This window comes from Schistocerca piceifrons, chromosome 8 (genome assembly GCF_021461385.2).
Source record: "Schistocerca piceifrons isolate TAMUIC-IGC-003096 chromosome 8, iqSchPice1.1, whole genome shotgun sequence".
NCBI classification, from domain to species: domain Eukaryota; kingdom Metazoa; phylum Arthropoda; class Insecta; order Orthoptera; family Acrididae; genus Schistocerca; species Schistocerca piceifrons.
In genome coordinates, this window is record NC_060145.1 from 492683373 (window position 1) to 492705055 (window position 21683).

Here is a 21683-nt window from a genome sequence, read left to right on the forward strand (position 1 = left end):
AGCCCACCCCAAACTTCATTCCATATATCTTTCCTCTTATTTCAACATTTGTTTCCACCAAAAAAATTCTATCCAAGCATGCTTTCTGTATTTATATGTTCACACATTTCTTACCTCATTATTTATTTTCCATTATCTTACCTCATCATTTATTTCCAAGAAAATCCTACCTAAACCTGTTGTCCCTAAACCCTACTTTTTTGGTTTATATCCTCTTTCAAAATACTTTTTTGGCCAAACCATTTTCTTATAGCTTCTCAATGCATTTCTTCTAATTCATCGCAACTCATTCTCGTATATAGTCTACCCCCTCTTACGCTAACTTAAATCTACTGAGATCAGATGCTAAACAAGGGATGAGGCAATGCAGCAGCATAAAACAATTAATACAAACAGCAACGACAAAAAAAATGGAAAATTGCAAAGCAAGATACAGTAAATCTAAATTACCAAGCAATGCAACATTACAACTAATATGAGCCAATGTGCAGCAACAAGAAAAATAAATCAGTAGTAAAACTATCTTAACAGAGTAATACAAAGTGAAATTTAGTAGCATTATGCCTGGCAAACAGCAGCAGCAAATGCAATAACTTATATCTGAACATGACATAGCTCAAGCAGAAAAAATATTACACTAAAGACAACAATGCAGACAAGGGAAATGTATATTCACATCTTAATGTCTATGTAATTAAAGTGGTGCACCACAAGAAGTTATTCTACCAACAAAATTACCAAGTACTTGAAAAGAAAATTCTGTATGCAATTCCTGTGAAGGGAAATGTCTTTTCATGCTCCTTCGTTTTTTTGAATAGACTATAAAATTATTTACTGGATCTGTAGGCATAAAATATTTATATTAGTACATCTATTAAATTATATTTTAACCAATGCTGCTGCAGCTAGAAACTTGATTTTAAACAAAATGAGCAAACTCTCAACTAGAAAGACAATAGATGTAAAATGTTTCTCATCATTTCATTAGGCATTTTAGTAAATATCATAAATTAAAAGCTCCACAGTATAATCATATGTTTTCAAGTTTGAGCGTGTCGTATTTGCGATGCTTTCTACAAAGAAATGTCAATAGCGAGGATAATGGCCTCTTTCTTTCCACCTGTGCCTCTGAAAAGGCAAACATTAATGGCTTTTTCTCCAGGCATCTGACACAGCTGGCCGCTCAAGACCCATTACGCCAAGGTCACTTGGCTTTCTTACCGAAATATTTACGACAACAGTTTCCGCTACAGTGACAGTCTCATATAAAAATATTTCACAGGTCAAGAATTTGCATTACAAATATGTAGAAACAAAATCCTATTGATATAACAGTGTCCAAAAAATTTTCGTCGGCATTGTAATACATTCACGCATTTACAAACATTTCATAACTCTTAAAGTACGATTCTTGGTTTCTAACAACCTTTTTCACAAACCAGAGTCCCTAACCACTACTCATTATTCCTGACCTTATTCATCAACACTTCTTCAATATTTCATCATAACAGATACGTAGCATACTCAAATAACTCATATAGCATCAGCTTATTGATCATAAACATACCGCAACAGCATAATACACATAGTCATCATAATATTAACATCATAACACCTCAGTCAACTCACAAAATCGTCGTAGCTTCCTCCAATAATTTCAAAACCTAAAAAAAATTCTCTGCTCATGTCAAAAGTGTCATCTGCCTCAAACGTACTTTAAAAATCGTGATCCCATACCAAATATATCATTCAAAGATCTCATAATATCACAATGGGTCTGAAAAAATATGAACAGCTCACAAAGTACAGACAAAATACAATTTCGTAAGTGTGAAGTTACCCAACTGTGTAATTGCGTAAACATCTGTCACTGATGTAGTAAAAAAATGTTTGTTTCTCTGTTAAATAATCAGGTAATTGTGTAATTCTGTGTTGGAGAAATATGGTACCGATGTGTAAAGTTGTATAAGCAAATACCATATTAGCTAGGGCTCCTTGTGCTTGCCACACACATGGTACACAAAGTAAGCGTGTACCCCCCTGAGGATTAATGCAATTATACCCTCAGGTGTTACAGATTACAGCAATGGAATGAAATGTATCACGGAAAACTTTCTTTGTAATTCAAAAATCTTTAAAAATAAATGTTTTAAGTTTAAAATTAATCACTCAAATACCTGTACTGTAGCGCTAAACTGTGCGTATTGTTGCAACATAATCTCTGTGGAAGTGTCGTAGTTATCGTCCTCCGAAAGCTAAGTTCTGCAGAAGTCAATGTACTTACCTCATGATAAACAAAAGTGAAATGCTTTGCGTATAGATATCGTAGTTATTATGGTTATTGGCGTGATGAGGAAAGGACTGTACAGTGACGTATGGTTGTGCCACGAAAAAGGCTGTCTCATTGCTGCTATACCACAAAAGTTACTACTAAAACATGTTTTACTTTTCAGAATAATGCAGAAAAACTGTGCAGATATAAAACAGAAACACCGCAAAAGCAACATTGTAAATTGTCACTTATTAGTAGCATCGTGATAAAACCGTGTAGTTGTCACATAAACTAACCACTGTGTCGTCGGGTATCTCACAGAAAATACTTTAAATCCAGAATGTATTTTCAAGTAAACCAAAATGTTCCATTAAAATCTCATTAGCAGTACCAGTATATGTTCTAAGTATGTAAGACTTATAGTCGTTACGTAATCGAGCAACTAACAAGCAAGAATGTACACACACAATAACACTGTGACGTCTGTTCACTATAACAATGCATTCGTAATTTCTGTTTCAATAAGTCTCTTGGTTCTTGACTGGATATTTAACTTCAAACATTGTTGCATGTTAACAGATTCTAAGTCTGACAAGCATACTAGTAATGTAATGTGAAAAGTTATATGGCAAAGACAAAGTTAAAAAGCAGATTATCTTTCAATAAAGGGTTTTACATGTGAAATGTGGTGTAACCCTTTGCTCTTCCTAGTACGCAGAGTTTCAACTTTAACGCAATTATCATCCGGTATACGTCGGTAAAGAATACTGGAATTTTTCTCAAGGTTAGCGTCTATGTTAGTTTTTCCTGAGCCAGCGAGCGCACGTGGCTGCCTGCAGTGTGAGTCATTGTCTGTTTCTTTGTTGGCGCGCATCGTTATTGGGATTAGGAGACCTAACTTCTACAAATTCACCTTGTCGATTGTGCCCTGCTCTGTTTGAATCCCGCCAGTTCTGATGGAGTTCAGGTCTGTCGTTTTGTCGGTAGTTTACATAGTTTCTTGTTTGTTGGTCATGTGGTGGAGAATTTCTCCTGGAATCGTAACTGCGCGCTGAACTGTTGCGTCTGAAGTTATTCTGTCTTCCTTAATAATAATAGTTTTTGTTCCCATATAGTCTGTTTCTATGGTAATCTCTGTCATATTCATTACTACGGAAATGCGATCTTTCTCTGTAACTATTATTACTCTGCCAACGGTTGTCATGTGGGTGGTGTCTGTTTTGGTCACGATTTATGTTATGAGCCTTGTCGCGTCCAGTTATTATTTCTTTCATCGCAGAATTGCGACGGATGTGACCTGTAATTGTTGTGTTCCTGTTTTCGCGTTCCGCGATTGTCAGTGTCAATTTCTAATTCTTGTAAGAGTCCCTGAAAAGCTTCAATGTCGTTTTTGCAACGTCCTGCCAAAATAATATGTCGTAAATGTTCAGGTAATTTGATTAAGCAAATGCGGATGAGTTCTGAGGGGATGTATGGGTTTGACAGGTACTGATTCATGTGCAACATGTCTTCAAAATATTTCACAAGACTGGAAAATTCAGATTGTTCGAAATGTTTCATCATTATGATGCTATGTTTTACTTGGTCTTGTGTAGCTTGAGATCAATATGCTGAGAGGAAGGCACGATAAAATTCTCCTTCACTGTGACAATCGTGAATGACCGATCGCATTCTTACAGCTGGTTCATTCTCTAAGTAGCCAAACATAAATTCTAATCTGTGTTCTAACGACCAATTGGGAGGAAAACAATGAGAGAATTGATGGAGCCATGCTTGTGGATGAATATCGTTGCCAGAATTCTTAAATGTTTTGAATTTACGTGTAGTAATGAACAGCTTATAGTCAAAATCATCATGTCAGCGAGTCACATGTCGGTCATTGTTACGTCGTTTCGGCGGTTCCATCTCAAAATTCGGTGTGCCTTGCCAATTTCTTTCATAATTTCCGAAGTGTCCTGTGTTATTATTTTGTGGTTGTTCCGTATTTCTAAGTCCCTCTTCCCGTGTTGGAGCGCGAGTGTGCTCTGAAATATGTAATTTTTGTATTACTTGTGCCAACTGATCTTGTACTTCCCGGATTTCTCTTTTGTGTTGCGTATTAATTTGTTTCTGATTTTGTTTGAATTTTTTAATTTGTTCATACTCTTCTGTGTCAGTGATGGCTACAGGTCTTGTGTCATTCAGATCATCATCTACCTTTGTAGATAAGTTAGTGAACTGATCCGAAAGTTCGGCTACTTTCTCCGATAGTATACTTATTTCCTCAGTGTGTTTTTCTGAACCAAGTTTCGGAGTATCTACTGTGTCCTTTAAGTTTTCCTGAGTTTTTGCAAGTTGCGTAACCGAATCGGTAGATGCAACTGAGTCAGTTTTAGCTTGCAAGGTGTCGTGATTTTCATGAACAATGGTTTGCAGTTCTTTTATGGCTGCTTCGTGATTCTGCAATGCATTTTCATGCCGCGAAAAAATAGGTTGAAAATGCTCACAAATTTGTGTTTTTACTTCATTACAGACTTTTTGACATTTCGATTCGATGTTATGTAGCTCAGTAGTTAAATCTTCACATGTTTGTTCAAGTGTGGTGTCTAACTTTTGAAGCTTTTGCTGTGTTTGTCTCTGATTTTGTTCCATTGTGTCTAAACTTTGAAGATTTTGTTCCATTGTGTCTAACTGTTGCTGTGTTTGTCTCTGGTGTTTTTCCATTGTGTCTAACTTTTGAAGCTTTTGCTGTGTATGTCTCTGATTTTGTTCCATTTGTTGCATTAGCTGTAATGACAATGCATTAGTGTCTGGAATCTGTTCCTCTATGCTTTTCGGCAGTGCATTTTCACCAGCAACATTCACATTTTGACAAGCAGAAAATGTGTCTTGTCTTATTTGAGAAAACGGTGAGGATGCAAAACCTGAATCTACAGTATTTGCAAAATTGTGTCCTGTGATTTCGGATTCCTGAGGCGAGCTGTTGCCAAGCGATCGATCGATAATGCTTCCCTGTTCACTAATTGTTTCACTGCCTACGCCATTGTTTGCCGCTCGCTCCATTTCCCTATGCACAATTACCAAATTACTATGTTGAACATAAGTTAATTCATTACTCGGTGGCGCTAACACACTGCTTTCGTCTTCACTGTCATTTCTCAGTTTAGTTTGGAGTCTAGTATTACGTTTTTCACACGCCATGATTGTCACAATATTTCACACGATAACACAGAAAATCATAATTTGAAGAGCAAAATAAGAAAACACATTAACATAGCATTGAAAATAATATCTCGTTAATTGCAAGCGCAGCTGCGAAATACTTGGTGCAAATCTATATGCATGCCACAACTGTTTTACAGTACAAGAATGAAAAACTACAACTACAAAGGAAATTCTCTCTACAGTTACGCGCTGGCAATAAACAAATGCTGCACTGATTACACAAACTACAAGAAACAATCAGAAGATTCCAGTGAGGTATCCTCGGATAAGGGTCGACATATGAAACGTCCCCTTTTGAAAAATTATACAGGACTGTGCTTAAACTGACACACAATGTTCTTTAGCGCAACGCAATCTGAATTTCAATAATCTCTACAAAAGAATGGCCCTGACTAACATTAATCTATACCTTTCACAAATCACTTACCTCACAAAAATCTTCATTACTCGAACTACTGCAATATAGCAAGCGCCACTACTGCCAGCTAAATAAAAGATTCTAACTACTGAAGGCACTAACTACTGGTAGGCATAGTTAGCAAATGAAAGATTTTGATAGAGAACAAACAATGTATTTACCTTAATAGTGTTGAAAAATCATAATATATATAGCAGTTCATAACATCCAGTCTTACAAATTTCAAAACCCCGCCATTTCTCTCCCCACATCCACCACTGCTGGCGGCTCACCTCCAACTGCGCAACGCTACGTGCTGCCCAACACTACAATGGCAGACAACAATGCAAACTAGCCACAGACTGCACACAGCACAGCCAGTGATTTTCATACAGAGGTGGCGTTACCAATACAAAAACCTAAACAGCCTACTTACACATTCACCGGAAGCAGTCACATCCACTGAATAACTAGAAGTATGAGTACGGGGCGATCTGAAACGGACAGAGTACGTAAAACTAATTGCAGACAAGTCAGATACCAGACTGATATTCATTGAAAGAATACTCAAGGCGTGTAGTCAACCCAAAAAGTAGGTTGCAAACAAAAGTCCCCTTCGACCAAAACTTGAATATTGTTAGTCAGCCTGAGACCCGTACCATATAGGGGTTGACAGAGGAAGCAGAGAAGATCCAAACGAGAGCAGCGTGTGTCGTTTAGCAATCACCAAAGCGTCACAGGGACGATCAACCAACTTCAGTGACAGAAGCTGTAAGAGAGCCGTTCTACGTCACGGGGTCGTTTATTGTTCAAATACCCAGAGAGTACGTTCCTAGAAGAGTCTACAGATATACTGCTTCCTGCTGCGCATATCTCGTGACAACACTATCAAGATAAAATTAGAGAGATTCGACCCCATATGGAGGATGACAGGGGGAGGGACTGACAATGGTGGACTGTCTTCCGTCCGCCACACACCGCAAAGTGATTTGCGGAGTATAGATGAAACGTGGGTGCACTTGTAGAAGCGTTTCTTACGTAGTGCGCGGGTCGTTTGAGTCGGGCGGCGGCAAGCATAATTGTAAGTTGCTCACAAGGATAATTATGAGATAGTAAAACTGGGGAAACGTTATGAAAGAGCAAATATCAATTATTAATACCAGCGACGAGGCTGTGACTAGGAGTTAAAGGTGGATAAAGTTAATAATAATAACACTAATAGTAATAATAGTAACAATGAATGAACGAAGAGAGCCGGTAATGGTTATATACGAAGTTTCAACTAAATTCGGTGGTTTTCATGGCGAACAGTCCGTATTGACGCTAACAATAGTGAAAACTTTGTTCCATAAATAGCACCGAGTGCCAGTGATATTTGACATTCCAACTCTGCTTGTCAAATAAACTGCGAGTATATTGTTGGTCTTTATTGTGTATCGATCATTCTTATAGTAATTGAATTAAAAACGTGTAGTGATCAAATTTTATTACAAAATGGAAACAAGGACATGGGATACGTAGTGCGCGTGTAGTCGGAGCTCTTAACCTTCCCTTGCAGCATCCTCCATACGAGTAATATCCGACTCCAATTAATTAATTAAATTTTTGGTCGGTTCTGTGAGTCAAATACGGGAAGATAATTCGGGGGCGTCAGGGCCTCCATTTGTACTGCGATTCGTGGTTCTTGACAGAAAGACGGTCTGCCACACCCGTCTTTGTCATTCACACTTATCTGACCACAGAGGAAGTGTTTCCGTCACCTCACCAATATGCTGCATAGTTCTGCTTTTACCAAATCAACATGGATTGTTTTTATCCTTGTTCCCCTTCATATCCGCAAAACGAATCACCGCCCGATGCTACGGTTACCGATTGCTGAGCCGTTTTCCTTGACTGCACCAGCGGCGTGCTGCTGTACTGTGGGTCAGGACTGCACATAGATGTACAACCAAAGAAAACATTAATTAAGTAACTTCATCTTTTCGACGTGTTAATGAAAGCAGTATAACTAACTGTTGTACTACGTTCAAACGAAAGTTGCGTGTTATCGAGGTTATATTTGTTTTCCTTTCTCTGTCTCTCTTTGTGGTTCACGTAGTTCAGTCTCGTGCATAAGAAATTGTATAGACTGGCATAAATTATCACCAGACTTCACTCGTCTTATAGAGAGAAGATCTGGAGGAGCGTCTGATTATCAACGGGTGTGTCAAATGGGAGTTCTGGTGATTGTAGTGCGTATTTCGCTCGTGTGGTTCTATAGATAAAATAACGCTTGGAACGCAAGCGGATGCAGATGATTGTTTTTGCCCTCGCTGCATATGGAAATGGAAGAAGAAAGAGGACACGTATTAACCGTACTTTCGCCACTAATCGTACATCGGCGTGCGGGGGGAATGCTTTGACGAGGGGCCTGTTCCATTTTGTTCACACTAAGAGGGAGTGGATATCCGTGCCCGGATATAAACTTCGTATGGCAGGGAGAGACGGTTGCCGGTCGAGGTGTCCGAGCGGTTCTAGGCGCTACAGGCTGAAACCGCGCGACCGCTACGGTCGAAGGTTCGAATCTTGCCTCGGGTATGGATGTGTTTGATGTCCTTAGGTTAGTTAGGTTTAAGTAGTTCTAAGTTCTAGGGGACTGATGACCTCAGAAGTTAAGTCACAGAGCCATTTGAACTATTTGAGAGACGGTTCTCTAAATTACTCGAAAACAATAGCCGTTGAAATCAAAAATTTCCAGGAGGTGTCAAATACAAAAATCTCAGGTTTATTATCATTCGGCAGTAGCTGGCGGGTCGCTTAGCGATCTGATACTGATAAAGTCGCTGAATTTCTTCTCGCCAGTAGGAACCTCTTTTTGTTTCTATTTAAATTCCATATTTATTAACAAAAAGAACTGTTAACTAACAAATATTGAATCACAACTTTTTAATAAAAGCAAAGCCTTAGTATTTTTAATGTTTGGTCAATGAAAATAAATTGATATTTAACACAGACATGTGAAATGCCTTACTGTTAAATGAAAAAATTGTACACGTCCATAATGCTGCTGAGTCTCTAAGCGAAGAGAGGCACGAGTGAAAGTCACGACCAGAGACAGGTAGGGACGGGGAACCATCCTGGACGACAGATAGCGGACCACAGCAGTGGCATTCGCTGCCTGTGACGTGAGCACACTTTCTGTCTCCCGCCCTGCCCTGCATGCGAAACGTCTTGCGGCTGCCCCTGCGATGCTGCAACCATTCTGCCACGGCTCTGTGGCTGGCCCTAAGACAGCGGCTGCGCTAGATAGCCCTCTAATATTAATAGCGACATTGCTGATCACCTGTTACAAACTACATGTCGCTTCCGTATCTCCACGTTTACAGTGACAGATTTAGGATTTGACACTTTACACTCAAAAGACGACAGCAGAGCTACCAACGTCAATGCAGAAGTATTTACTATAATCAATATTTTCAGGGAACAGAGCGGTCCGAAACACTCTGAAAAGCTTGTAAGGGTGTGGCTCGGTGCGTTGTGCTGAGAAATAATTGTTAAGAAATAAATTCAAGACGTTGCGGTATTTCAGAGTAGCATCTACGTCACCCAATTAGGCCGTCGCGCTCGCATATTCGAGCGGCGCGCCAGAGGCGGTGTCACCCCAAGTGTCCTCCGTTTGGTTTCCTTACTACGTGGGACCACCATTTTGACAGCGTCGTACTCAACCTTTGGGACGCAACACGGCAGCGTTCCTGCGAGGCATCGATTCCACTCACAAGTCGCTGTCGGCAGTCTTCCTGACGTATGTATCGCCACGTGTCTACGCAAACTCGCGGGGCCCATAAATTACGGGCCTCGGTTTACGAGTGCGGGGCTAGATCCCGATGAGGTTCCAGACTCCTGTCATCGAGTTCAGATCTGGCGAATGTGAAGACGAAGACACGGTCTGCCTGTCATGTCTCTCCGGAGCGGCGAGCCTCGCGTGTAGGGTTGGAGGCACATTCGTGCCACTGTATAAGCTAGCGGCAGGGATTCACTGCTAGTCGCTGATGATGATGATGTTTGATTTGTCGGGCGCTCAACTGCGCGGTCGTCAGTGCTCGTGAAAAGTCCCAATTTTTACATAGTCCAATTCTTTACACAGTCCAATCGAGCACTTGTCACGAATGATGACGATGATAATAAAACGATGAGGACAACACAAACACCAACTCCCCGGACAGAGAGAATCCCCAACCCGGCCCCGAATGGAACCCAGGACCCCGCGATCCAGAGGCAGCAACGCTAGCCACTAGACCACGAGCTGCGGACTTCTAGTGGCTGCAGTTATGTTGCGAGATCGAATTCAACATTATTACAACTAAAACAATGAAATTAATTAATTATATTTATTACAGTTAAATATACTGTAGTCACTACTATCACAGCAGGTGCTGGAAATGCTTTCTTCTTTCTTGAAGGCGTTGTGAAACACGTCTACATTTATTTTCTAACACCTTTATAATGCTTCACGTCCAATCAAATGGAGATAACCAACTGTCGCTGTCTTTATTTCATCTATTATCTTTGGGTCATTTTGATAGTCAAATGTTTTAGTCGCACCCGAAAGGAAATGTGAAATTAAACACCTTTCAGCTGTCTAGTTTCGAAACTTATTTCATCTGGCTGTCAGTTTCGGCGCTTTACTACACCATCTTCAGGCCCCTGACCGACGAGTAGGAAGATTCCATCTACGTTCTTATCAAAACAGGGGCCAGCAATTTTGCCATTGGTATATTTCCGCTTGCTATAGCGAACACTTCAACCATCATTTGCCGACGGCAATTCGTAATTACTCTGTCTCCGTTTCGCATCGTCCATACAGTGTAATTATTGCACGGCACAAGTTTTATACGGATATACCCACACAAAACTGGTGTCCTGAGGATCGGAGCGTGTAATGTCTGATCCCTTAATCGGGTAGGTAGTTTAGAAAATTTAAAAATGGGGATGGATAGGTTAAAGTTAAATATAGTGGGATTAGTGAAGTTCGGTGCCAGGAGGAACAAGACCTCTGGTCAGGTGTTAGTGGAACTATATGCCACAGTACCAGCAGACGGCTATGAAAACTATTTGAAATGTGTGTAAGTGCTCGTGTTTAAGTGAGCCCGTTTAAATGGAAAGAAGCATACAGTCGAAAGACTTGATTCTGTATCGCGGTGTGAGGGCCTCATCTGCCGGTCTCCATACTGCAGTAGCCCATTCCGGAACCCTTGTCTTTGAGCATAGTTCTAAGATATTTTCGTAACAAATTTTAACACCAACATTTGCAAGCGGAATATCACCGTACTCGTCTCTTCAAAACTTTCACATTCAATTAAAACGGTACTGCGGTCCATTTAAAAAATTCATACATGTTTCAGTATCTAGGTTGATACAAGAATTAAGATGATTAAACATTTTGCGGTTCTCTTACTGCTATCATTTGCCGGTAATATGGTTCGACATCTTTAATGGTGCATGAAACAAAAGATGTGTTACGTCTTACAAGATTCACTTTCTATATGTTTGTTGTTTACATGGTTGTCAATAAATGTGGAAATACACTTCTAAATCGGAAACAGGTGGATAAACGCAAATTTAAATTCAAGTTTTACTACATGGCAGAGCCGGAAAGTCTGTGGGGTTCTGTTACCAACATGGTGACCAATTTTGAATCCGCAATGTTTGATGAAACTCTCAAGGTGTCGTGTGAGATAGCAAAAAGATAGAGAATTACTCGAGAAAAACAATGATATATTTCATTTGAGCATACCTTTACCCATATTCGAGTCACGAATGAAGTTTCTCCCTGACATTTGACGTCAACGCTGATGGGGTTGAAAGGGTACAGTACCGCCCGACATTGAAAATAGGTACAACATACTTCATTATTTTTGTCAGAACAACATATTTTTTTTTGTAAAACTAACTCAATTTCAATTAATACAGCGAAGCCGGATACCAGTGTGGGAAAGAATGACAATTTATTTATTTAATTGATCACATGTGCACTCCCACAAAATAAATCCCTACATCCAGTTTGGTGAGATCTGTGAAATGAATGAATGTATGGTCGTCTGCTAACCGCAGATGGTGAATGTGAGTATATGATCATCTTTGAGACGATCCTTTGGCCACCTTTGGTGGGACCAAAGAAATGAAATTTACCTGAGCTTTGAGCGCCTGAAATGTGGCTGACCAATACGGTAGCATGGTCTTCCCCCACCTCGAGATAGGTGCGAGATGACCTAGAGAACGGCCATGTTTCAGCACTCTGCCGCTGGATCTTGTGCTGTTAAGACCTGTTTTAGTTGTGTTTCGTAATGATGAAAGAGTGGAGACATGGTATGCATGTGGAATATTTAAGAGTAGTTTGAAATAATAATTTCTCTATTTCAGGAACTTTTGTGGGGAGAATTAAATGTCAGGCAGGTAATATTAAAGGGATTGTAGTAATCTTCGGAAGTGACCAACGGTCACAATGAAACCACGTGTAGCAATAAGTTGAAATACTTCCGTGTGCTTAAGTTAAGCTGAATTACTAGCATGTGTACAATAAGTTGAAATATTTAAGAAATAGCGTGTGTGCCATAAGTTGAAATATTTAAGAAATGGCGTGTGCAGGACTTGAAATTAGAGACGAGTACTTCCACGTGGTGAGTACTGTGTGAGTCTCAAACTGTGTATGAGACAAAAGATAAAGAGAAGTACTCGTCCATGGTATCAGTTGAGGGCTCGCGTGTGTGATGAATACGTTCTTAATATTACTTTGCGTGATATGATTCCGTGTGACGCTAGATTCAAACTCTGAGAGAGAAGCAAGGTGAGTCGGCCGTCTATCCAGTAACGCCACTTGGCTTGCATTGCACAGGAAGACGTGCATATATCTCCAGAGTTCATAGTAGGAAAGTGGAATTATGAAGTGGGGCAGTGTCGTGTGAAACTGGGATAAATATTAATTGAAGTGGGAAAGCTGAAATTGATAATGTTGTGACTATTCTCTGTGTAGTATTTCGTGTTGTAGTGTGGTGTATGTAATGTAATTTGGGTATGTGTGGTTTGTATGGGAGAGTAGCGAGGTAGTTTCAAAAGATTAGTGGGTTATGCTTGTTCTTCCGGTACCTCTCGCTCTGGAGGAAAGTTTAGTGATGATGATTGTGAGAGACGAAGTGTGAGGTATAATAAAAGATCCACCATCCTATCCAGAAAGTGCACTGTAGCGTTAAAAATAATTACGAGACCATAATATAGAGATTCACTATTGTAAAGCCATGCCCACTGGGCGGAATTTCTCATGTGTTATTGTTGTAGGTTATAGAATTTGTGTGTTTAGGTTAGAGAATTTATCGGAATAAATAAGATAGTGAAAAGAAAAAGATTGGTAGACTTTTCCTTCGAATTGTATGTTGTCATAATGTCCCGAATTTATAATGTGTGCGCCATTAATATTCAGTGCGGTGGCCACGTGTTGACAAAAGCCGTTAAATAAAAGACAAAAAAGGAAATGTGCTATTGCCAGTGCGTAGTGTACAGTCAGAGTTCTGTAAATTACTGATAGTCAGATGCGTGTTTCCGTTGCGTAATAATCATATAGGAGGATAACTTGTAACTTAAGTGTGAGTACTAGAGTTCATGTTACTCGATAAATAAGAATGAATCCACTCGCTTGGCAGACTACTCATCTTGCAGGCCTGACTGCTTGATGCCACAGTATGAGCAAGGCATGTGGGTGTCTCTCAGGGTCAACACAAGCCGAAAACGCTGAGCTCGTCCTGATGGTAGAGAGAAGCAGCCGTGTTATCGCAGAAGATTTCAACGACGCCAGCCAGACAATCAACCGTTAGCCACAGTGCGGGGCTGAAAGTCGCGAAATTCCGCGAAACTGGCTGTGTCAAAGACAAACAGAAAACTGGATGAACGAAAACGGCTAAGGAAGAAGCAACTTCAAATGGTTCAAATGGCTCTGTGCACTATGGGACTTAACATCTGAGGTCATCAGTCCCCTAGGACTTAGAACTACTTAAACCTAACTAACCTAAGGACATCACACACATCCATGCCAGAGGCAGGACTCGAACCTGCGACCGTAGCAGCCTCGTGGTTCCGGACTGAAGCGCCTAGAATCGCTCGGCCACAGCGACCGGCGAAGCAACATCGACTGCTGCTCTGGCATCGTTCAGTAAGGGAAGTGCTCGCCGCGTCTGGTAGGAAACAGTGGTCACCCGTATATCAATAATACGACTTTTAGTTCATACACTACTGGACATTAAAATTGCTACACCACGAAAATGACGTGCTTTTTTTTTTTTTTGTCACCAGTCGACTGACTGGTTTGATGCGGCCCGCCACGAATTCCTTTCCTGTGCTAACCTCTTCATCTCAGAGTAGCACTTGCAACCTACGTCCTCAATTATTTGCTGGACGTATTCCAATCTCTGTCTTCCTCTACAGTTTTTGCCCTCTACAGCTCCTTCTAGTACCATGGAAGTCATTCCCTCGTGTCTTAGCAGATGTCCTATCATCCTGTCCCTTCTCCTTATCAGTGTTTTCCACATATTCCTTTCCTCTCCGATTCTACGTAGAACCTCCTCATTCCTTACCTTATCAGTCCACCTAATTTTCAACATTCGTCTATAGCACCACATCTCAAATGCTTCGATTTTCTTCTGTTCCGGTTTTCCCACAGTCCATGTTTCACTACCATACAATGCTGTACTCCAGACGTACATCCTCAGAAATTTCTTCCTCAAATTAAGGCCGGTATTTGATATTAGTAGACTTCTCTTGGCCAGAAATGCCTTTTTTGCCATAGCGAGTCTGCTTTTGATGTCCTCCTTGCTCCGTCCGACATTGGTTATTTTACTGCCTAGGTAGCATAATTCCTTCATTGACTTCGTGACCATCAATCCTGATGTTAAGTTTCTCGATTTTCTCATTTCTACTACTTCTCATTACCTTCGTCTTTCTCCGATTTACTCTCAAACCATACTGTGTACTCATTAGACTGTTCATTCCGTTCAGCAGATCATTTAATTCTTCTTCACTTTCACTCAGGATAGCAATGTCATCAGCGAATCGTATCATTGATATCCTTTCACCTTGAAGAGTAAGGGCGAATGGCTACAGCCTTGTCTTACACCCTTCTTAATACGAGCACTTCGTTCTTGATCGTCCACTCTTATTATTCCCTATTGGTTGTTGTACATATTGTATATGACCCATCTCTCCCTATAGCTTACCCCTACTTTTTTCAGAATCTCGAACAGCTTGCACCATTCTATATTGTCGAACGCTTTTTCCAGGTCGACAAATCCTATGAAAGTGTCTTGATTTTTCTTTAACCTTGCTTCCATTATTAGCCGTAACGTCAGAATTGCCTCTTTTCCTAAAGCCAAACTGATCGTCACCTAGCGCATTCTCAATTTCCTTTTCCATTCTTCTGTATATTATTCTTGTAAGCAGCTTCGATGCATGAGCTGTTAAGCTGATTGTGCGATTATTTTCGCACTTGTCAGCTCTTGCCGTCTTCGGAATTGTGTGGATGATGCTTTTCCGAAAGTCAGATGGTATGTCGCCAGACTCATATATTCTACACACCAACGTGAATTGTCGTTTTGTTGCCACTTCCCCCAATGATTTTAGAAATTCTGATGTAATGTTATCTATCCCTTCTGCCTTATTTGACCGTAAGTCCTCCAAAGCTGTTTTAAATTCCGATTCTAATACTGGATCCCCTATCTCTTCCAAATCTTCACCCTCATAGAGGCTTTCAATGTATGCTTTCCACCTCTCTGCTCTCTCCTCGCCATTTAACAGTGGAATTCCCGTTGCACTCTTAATGTTACCACCGTTGCTTTTAATGTCACCAAAGGTTGTTTTGACTTTCCTGTATGCTGAGTCTGTCCTTCCGACAATCATATCTTTTTCGGTGTCTTCACATTTTTCCTGCAGATATTTCGTCTTAGCTTCCCTGCACTTCCTATTTATTTCATTCCTCAGTGACTTGTATTTCTGTATTCCTGATTTTCCCGGTACATGTTTATACTTCCTTCTTTCATCAATCAACTGAAGTATTTCTTCTGTTACCCATGGTTTCTTCGCAGCTACCTTCTTTGTACCCATGTTTTCCTTCCCAACTTCTGTGATGGCCCTTTTTAGAGATGTCCATTCCTCTTCAACTGTACTGCCTACTGCGCTATTCCTTATTGCTGTATCTGTAGCGTTAGAGAACTTCAAACGTATCTTGTCATTCCTTAGTACTTCTGTATCCCACTTCTTTGCCTATTGATTCTTCCTGACTAATGTCTTGAACTTCAGCCCACTCTTCATCACTACTATATTGTGATCTGAGTCTATATCTGCTCCTGGGTACGCCTTACAATCCAGTATCTGATTTCGGAATCTCTGTCTGACCATGATGTAATCTATTTGAAATCTTCCCGTATCTCCCGGCCTTTTCCAAGTATACCTCCTCCTCTTGTGATTCTTGAAGAGGGTATTCGCTATTACTAGCTGAAACTTGTTGCAGAACTCAATTAGTCTTTCTCCTCTTTCATTCCTTGTCCCAAACCCATATTGTCCTGTAACCTTTTCTTCTACTCCTTCCCCTACAACTGCATTCCAGTCGCCCATGACTATTAGATTTTCGTCCCCCTTTACATACTGCATTACCCTTTCAATATCTTCAGCTTGCGACGTCGGCATGTATACCTGAACTATTGTTGTCGGTGTTGGTCTGCTGTCGATTTTGATTAGAACAACCCGGTCACTGAACTGTTCACAATAACACACCCTCTGCCCTACCTTCCTATTCATAACGAATCCTTCACCTGTTATACCATTTTGTGCTGCTGTTGATATTACCCGATACTCATCTGACCAGAAATCCTTGTCTTCTTTCCACTTCACTTCACTGACCCCTACTATATCTAGATTGAGCCTTTGCATTTCCCTTTTCAGATTTTCTAGTTCTTCCTACCACGTTCAAGCTTCTGACATTCCACGCCCCGACTCGTAGAACGTTATCCTTCGTTGATTATTCAATCTTTTTCTCATGGTAACCTCCCCCTTGGCAGTCCCCTCCCGGAGATCCGAATGGGGGACTATTCCGGAATCTTTTGCCAATGGAGAGATCATCATGACACTTCCTCAATTACAGGCCACATGTCCTGTGGATACACGTTACATGTCTTTAATGCAGTGGTTTCCATTGCCTTCTGCATCCTCATGTCGTTGATCATTGCTGATTCTTCCGCCTTTAGGGGCAATTTCCCACCCCTAGGACAAGAGAGTGCCCTGAACACCATCCGCTCCACCGCCCTCTTTGACAAGGCCGTTGGCAGAATGAGGCTGATTTCTTATGCCGGAAGTCTTCGGCCGCCAATGCTGATTATTTATCAAAATTTAGGCAGTGGCGGGGATCGAACCCGGGACCGAAGACGTTTTGATTATGAATCAAAGACGCTACCTCAGACGCGAAATTTAACCAACAGGAAGAAGATGCTGTGATACGCAAATGATTAGCTTTTCAGAGCATTCGCACAAGGTTGGCGCCGGTGGCGGCACCTACAACGTGCTGACATGAGGAAACTTTACAACCGATTTCTCATACACAAAGAGCAGTTGATCGGCGTTGTCTGGTGAAACGTTATTGTGATGCGTCGTGTAAGGAGGATAAATGTGCACCATCACGTTTCCGACTTTGATAAAGGTCATATTGTAGCCTATCGCGATTGCGGTTTATCGTATCGCTACATTTGCTGCTCGCGTTGGTCGAGAACCAATGACTGTTATCTGCATAGCTGTAACGGATCGTGCAGCCACTTCTCGATCCCTGAGTCAACAGATGGGGACGTTTCCAAGACAACAACCATCTGCACGGACAGTTTGATGACGTTGCAGCAACATAGACTATCAGCTCGAAGACCAAGGCTGCGGTTACCCTTGACGCTACATCACAGACAGGAGCGCCAGCGATGGTGTACTTAGCGACGAACCTGGGTGCACGAATAGCAAAACTTCATTTTTTCGGTTGAATCCAGGTTCTGTTTATAGCATCATGTTGGTCGCATCCGTGTTTGGCGACATCGCGTTGAATGCACATTGGAAGCGTGTATTCAGCATCGCCATGCTGGCGTATCACCCGGCGTGGTGGTATGGGGTGCCACGGTTACACGTCTCTGTCACCTCTTGTTCGCATTGACAGCAGTTTGAATAGTGGACGTTTCATTTCAGGTGTGTTACGACCCCTGACTCTACCCTTCATTCGATTGCTGCGAAACCCTTCATTTCAGCAGGGTAATGCACGACCGCATGTTGCAGGTCCTTTAGGGGCCTTTCTGGATACAGAAAATGTTCGACTGCTGCCCTAGCCAGCACATTCTACAGATCTCTCACCAATTGAAAACGTCTGGTCTCTTGATGAACTGTGGTATCGTGTTGGAGCTGCACGGGCAGCTGTACCTGTACACGCCATCCAAGCTCTGTTTGACTCAATGCCCAGGCGTATTAAGGCCGTTATTACGGCCAGAGGTGGTTGTTCTGGGTACTGATTTCTCAGGATCTATGCACCGAAATTGCGTGAAAATGTAATCACATTTGAGTTCTAGTATAATATATTTGTCCAATGAATACCTGTTTATCATCTGCATTTCTTCTTGGTGTAGCAATCTTAACGGCCAGTAGTGTGTCTCGGGTGAAGCGGAAAACAACAACCTTAAAACGTGCCGGAGAACACCTCGAGGACATGCAGCAGCATGTATGTGTTACCACGATTATCTGCTTTGTTCTGCACGGAAGTACGATGTAACTCGATTGTGGATACAGCTGTTTTTCTGGGGTAATTCTGTGTCTATTTGACATGTCACACGACCTACTTCCTATACGAAAATGACGAGTTGTATCCGAGACGGCGGCTGCTAAAACGCGCGCCACGTTTCTGTTTTAGCAGGGTGGCGCCACACACGCGGACGACCCCGTAGATGCTTGCCAGTAGGTGGCGCTGAGGTCCAGTAGCACGCGCTGTCCAGGCCGGCCGCCGGTCGCCGCAGGTGAGGTGTGAGTGCAGCGGCGCGGCTAAGTAGGCCGGCGCTGGGTGGGGTGCGCCGCTGTTTACCGGCCCTGGCACACTCCGCTTTCTGGCGCACCCCACCCCACCCCGGCACGGCGCGCCTACCTCTGCTGCATTTAGACGCGCCGCGGCGTCAGCTGTGGCCACGGCACGCCAGCCACCGGTTCCGGGTCTCTGGTAGCGCTCAGCAAGGTCCGCCGTTCGTGACCAGGGCGGGGCCCTCGCCGTTCAGAACAACTGTTTTAGGGTTACGTACCTCAGTCAGTAAAAACGGAGCCATTTTTAAGATAACTTTGCCGTCCGTCCTTGTGCCAGGTGTAGAAGTATGAAACCGGAATTTGGTTGCAGTAATTACACGTCTGTTGTTTGCTAAACAATATTTTATTTAAAATAATCTCCATTGATATTCATACATTTCACCCACCTCTCCGGCAGGCTACGAATGCCACGCCAAAAAAAAAAAGAACTTTCTTTTCAAGCGGACAAGTCAGCCAGCCATTTTCGTACCTTTTCATACGAATTGAAGCGTTGTTCAACGAGAGACTGTCCCAGTGATAGATGATAATCTGACGAAGCCTTGTGTGGAGAATAAGCCGCATGCCGTAGTATTTTCCAACGCCTCGATCGTTTCCCTGATCCGTTTTTTTTTTTTGTGTGTGTGAGGCGACGTTATCATGGAGCAATATGACTTTGTTTTGCCTTTTTCCACATTCCGGTCGTTTCTCACGTAATGCTCGATTTAAATCGATCATTTGCTGTCGGTAGCGATCAGTTTTAACTTTTTTACCAGGTTTCAATAGCTCATAATAGATGACACCCTTCTGATCTTACCAAACACAGAGCATTGTCTTCTTTCTAAAGCGTTATGGTCTTCCAGTGGATGTCGATCGTTTGCCTGGATTCACCCATAATTTACGACGCTTAGGATTCACAGAATATATCCATTTTTCATCACCTGTCACTATTAAATGGAGAAACTCTTTTGTATCTCTTTCATTCAGTTATGTGGAACTCATTTCCTCACTTTCTGCACGTTTCCCGCAGCGTTCAACCGAAGAGAAACGGCATTCTGCGTCACATTCAATTCTTCCGCGACTTCCTGTTGAGTTTTAGTATCATCTTCATCCAATAAGGCGCTCAATTCGTCGTCTTCGAACTTTTCCAGTGGTTTCACACGCTTGTCGTTTCTTACGTCAAAATCACCACTTTTGAATTTTTTGAACCACTCGAAACACTGCGTTTCCCCGAGAGCATGTTCGCCGAAAGCTTCGACAAGCATTCGATGCAATTCTGCAACAGTTTTCTTCAAATGATAACGGAAAACGAATGCTGTCCGCAAATCGTAGTTCGTAGGTACAAAACTCGACATGCCTACTGGTTTAAAACAGATACCGATGTATGGAACTTGGGTTACTGTGTGTTGACATTCGTCGTCAGCCTTTACAGGAAGCAGAGGGGCTGTAGACGCGGTCTCACGGGTCCTACACTGACGATTAACACCATCTATACTGAAATTCCGGTCTCACACCTGTACACCTGGTATTAAGACCCGTGTGTCTCTTACAGCCCGTTTTTCTCGGCAACAGGTAGAGCTTTCTGCCGTTTTGGTCTTCATTCCGAAGACTGGTTTCATGCAGCTCTCCATGCCACTCTATCCTGCGCAAGGCTCTTCATCTCCGAATAACTCCTGCAACCTACATCCTTCTGAATCCGCTTAGTGTATTCATCTCTTGCCCCCTCTCTACGATTTCTTGCTAGCACACTTCCCTCCAGCACGAACTTGATGATCCCTGAATGTCTCAGACTGCATCTTACCCCTCTTCTGGTCAGGTTGCGCCACAAACTCCTTTTCACCCCAATTCTATTCAGTACCTCCTCTCGATATCACCATAGGGGAGGTACGGGGGATATGCAAAATAATGTGATCACCGGTAATTACTTGTGAATCGTTATTAATAATAGATTTGACCCCCATTTTCCCGTAATGCAGCTGATATTCTGTAGGAATACTGGCGAAGAATGACTGAATAATCTCCAGTCAAATGTTATGCCAGTCTTAGATCAGAACCTCTGCTAACTCCTGTAGTGACGAGGGTGTTGGATATCTGCTCCAATACCGCCGACAAGGGTTCCATAATGTTCAAGTCCAGGGACTGTGCTGGGCAGGGAAGACGTTGCAGTTCAGTTGCATGCTCCTCATTCCACGGTTGTACTGTCCTGGCTGTGTGAATGGGCGCATTATCGTCCTGAATTATGACATCCTTACTAGCAAACAACATTTGAATCATGGGGTGCATCTGATTACCTAAAATGTTCACATAATCGTTGGCTGTAGCATGGATTTTGAGAGTAATGATGGAACCAGCAGAATGTCGTGATATGGCTTCCGACACCGTCACATTTCCACATCCATGCTTAACCGTCAGAATCAAGCAATCAGGATTGTAAGCTTCTTTTGGCGTTCTCCAGACGTAAACCCGGCCCGATGTTGATAACGGAAACATTAACTCGTAGGACCATATGACGTGTTTCCACTGATCAGCCGTCCAAGATATAGGCTCCTGACACCACGTTTTACGCTTCTTTACATTGGTTGTCGTCACTAAATGTTTCGGTATAGCAGCTCGTCCATGAATGTTAGCTTTATGAAGTTCTCGGCGGACACTGTCGATAGATACGGGGTCCCGAAGATGGCTATTGAGCTCTGCAGTCACTTTAGCCGCCGTAGTTTTGTGTTATTT